We start from the raw sequence: 3,489 nt of genomic DNA, 5'->3' as shown, positions 1-3,489 counted from the left end.
TAAGGCATTTTTCCGCCACATTTCAATACATAACATATATCTACACGTGTGTAAATATATGTATATGTTTTTATAAATTTTTCTTTGGCTTTTATAATTAAGGTGTAAGATATCCGTCTGAAGAGAATACTAGATAATATTATAGGTTATGTGTGTGTGTGTGTGTGTGTGTGTGTGTGTGTGTGTGAGCGCACATAGGAGTGAAAACATATTTTACACTTACAAGGTTAAGAGACGGGGCAACACGAGTGTACAAATCCTTCCTCAAAAGACTCACGTGATAATGATTAAAGTAGTACACACACACACACACACACACACACACACACACACACACACACACACACAGAGCGGCGCCAGGCTGGAGGCGGGGCATCGTGACGTCACAGGCAAGTCCCTCCCCCCGCCAGATCCAAACATGTGTTGTGTCTGGTGATGGCGGTTCAAGATTTCCCACATTTATATTGATCTTTACATTATCATCCACTCCCAAAGTCACCTGGCATTCTTGTGTTTCAACAACAGACGTGATATATGCAACACCAGGCAAACATTGTACCATTATCTGATAGGTTAATTGGTGCACAATCAAGAACCAGTGAATTTCATCGCCGCCATAAGTAAGTAAGGAAGGTGACTTTAATGATGATAAATACGACCTGGTATGGCTGTGTCTACACACTACCGCCATCTGGTCAACATTGTACATACCAACATTTAAACTGTGACATTCAACCACAAGGTTTAAAGTCGCTCATGAAAACGCGAACTTAAAATCTATCCATTTAAATCTACCATTCATCAATAAACATTTAAACACCGTCATTTGAACGTAAACCTTCCAGCTGCGTTATTTTACCAGAGTCCTTTAAGATACGTCATATAAACACAAAACTTAAATGTACGTTAAGCTTGTGCAAACCATCATTGAAACTCAAACTTTTGAATTAGAATTGTAATGAAATTGCGAACTTTTAACTCTGTCAAATTACAGCTATTGTACAAAATGCTCAACTTAACTGAAAAATTTTAATGTCAGTTAATTTAACGATATCCTTTGTGGCTCATCTCTGAAACACAAACCTTTAAAATTTTGTCTCTAGAACTAACCACAACCATCAGGTTCTATATGTGGAAAGGAAATTTGTATGATCTGTCAAAATAGGTCGTATAACGCGAACTTTTTAACCCTTCTATTTACCTGGGCCACTCTTCCCTGGCTGCCATTCATATTTTGTCCTTTTAAACTGTGACTTTATTACACTTTCATTCATTCATCATGACTTTATTACACTTTCATTCATTCATCATGACTTTATTACACTTTCATTCATTCATCATAACTTTATTACACTTTCATTCATTCATCATGACTTTATTACACTTTCATTCATTCATCATGACTTTATTACACTTTCATTCATTCATCATGACTTTATTACACTTTCATTCATTCATCATGACTTTATTACACTTTCATTCATCATTCATCAACTAGTTCGTCTCACTGATATTCCATTCATAAACTTCATTCCTAAAGCTTATTTTTGACCGCCATGTTGTTTCCTTAATGTTTATAATTCTTTGTGTATTTAATAATAGAAGATTCAATGATATTTCTCGTGGTACTGGAATTAGAGTTAATAATGACATCTCAGTTATTAACTCTAACTCCAGTACCACGAGAAATATCATTGAATCATCTATTTCTGAATACACAAAGAATTATAATCTTAATATTAGTGATGGTCTATACAAATTGGATAACTTTAATGTTGATAAAATTTGTAAACAATTCACCTTCTTGTCCACATAATAAGTTTATGATGCGCTTGTTGTCTGTCTTGGACAATCACATGTTTACCATATGGCGTCCGAGCTACGTCTCTTCGTTGTACATCAACTGACTGTTATATTTCTCTCTTGTGTCTCCCCTGATGATGTGAGTTTTATACGAAAGTGCACTTGGGAACTTATCGTGTTTATTTTCCCTGTGAACTTATAAGAATATACTTGATCACGTGCAAAATTGTGATCCTTTTCAATACATATATATATATATATATATATATATATATATATATATATATGCAAAATTGTGATCCTTTTCAATACATATATATATATATATATATATATATATATATATATATATATATATATATATATATATATATATACATATATATCCTTCAGTATGTTTACTTTCGATAATGAGGAACAGAAGAATAAGCCAAGCAAGTAAATTTCGTCAAAGACATCTCTCTTTTCTTAACGCTGCCTCGCAAAGATTTTCATTAATTCAAATTGAAGAAACAGACGTATTTTTCTATTGTCTGGTTAGCTCAGTGGTAGAGCGTGAGTCTCACACACTCAAGGTCGTGGGTTCGAGACCCACACCAGACATATCTTTTGTCTTTTTCTTTTTTCATTTTGTCCGCATCACATGTGTGCAACATTCAGTATGTTCGTCCAACGTTATAGTGAAGATCTTCACAATAAATTGGGGTTTTCGACCTTATCTGAAAGGGTCAGGTCCACCAAGACGTCCTTGAAATCTTCCAGAAGCTTCTGGCGATCCTCCTCCAACTGCTGGGCACATCAGAGTTAACATGGGCCGGACATCGGTTGTGGAACGACTTAATCTGCTTCCGGTAGTTAGCAGGGATGATAATGAGGGCTCTGACCTCATACCAGGTCAGCTTAGTTCCAGTCTATTGCTTAGTTCCAGTCTATTGCATAGTTCCAGTCTATTGCTTAGTTCCAGTCTATTGCAACGACAATAAAAAAGTAAAACTCATTTCTTCGTGGAAAATTGAGAGGAAAACACGACAGCAACATGGAGAATTACCCTGTGGTTATTTTGCCGGCTAGTCGGCAACGGTCGGTCAAACACTATTTTGCCGTGGTAATCTCAGTGCTTCATATAATACTATGTCACAAAATATGTTCTTGGGGGCGTAGCTCAGTGGTAGAGCACTCGCTTAGCATGCGAGAGGACCCGGGTTCAAACCCCGGCGCCTCCATTTTTTATTTGGGAAATTCATTGTTTTCAGTCTTGTATATATATATATATATATATATATATATATATATATATATATATGTATGTATCGTCCGATCAGGGAAGTTAAGCAACGTTGGGTCTGGTTAGTACTTGGATGGGTGACCGTCTGGGAACACCAGATGCTGTTATCCCTGGGGATAGGGAAGAAAGTATACTTGCCTCGTATTCCCTGTGTGTCGTACAAGGCGAATAAAAGGGTAGGGAGCGGGAGGCTGGAAATCCTCTCCTCTCATTTTCAATTTTCCAAGAGATGGAACAGAGAAGACATAAAGATATTGTAAAGATGTAACTAATATAAGATATAAGAATGAATGGAAGATACGGATGTAGCTGAAACAAGGAGTAATGAAGATTAAGGTGCAATGAAAATTATTCTCTAGTGAAGATAAATACATATGTTGAGATTTTGTATTGAACATCAA

The 3,489-nt window shown here is 36.0% G+C and overlaps 1 non-coding gene across 1 annotated transcript; it reads left to right on the top strand.

Moving 5' to 3' along the window:
• The first annotated feature begins 2,954 nt into the window (after positions 1-2,954).
• Positions 2,955-3,026, top strand: TRNAA-AGC (transfer RNA alanine (anticodon AGC)). Its single transcript has one exon. It is a non-coding gene; the product is annotated as a tRNA-Ala (tRNA).
• The last annotated feature ends 463 nt before the right edge of the window (positions 3,027-3,489 follow it).

Source organism: Panulirus ornatus, chromosome 70 (assembly GCF_036320965.1).
Source record: "Panulirus ornatus isolate Po-2019 chromosome 70, ASM3632096v1, whole genome shotgun sequence".
NCBI classification, from domain to species: domain Eukaryota; kingdom Metazoa; phylum Arthropoda; class Malacostraca; order Decapoda; family Palinuridae; genus Panulirus; species Panulirus ornatus.
This window is presented reverse-complemented; position numbering and strand designations above follow the sequence as displayed.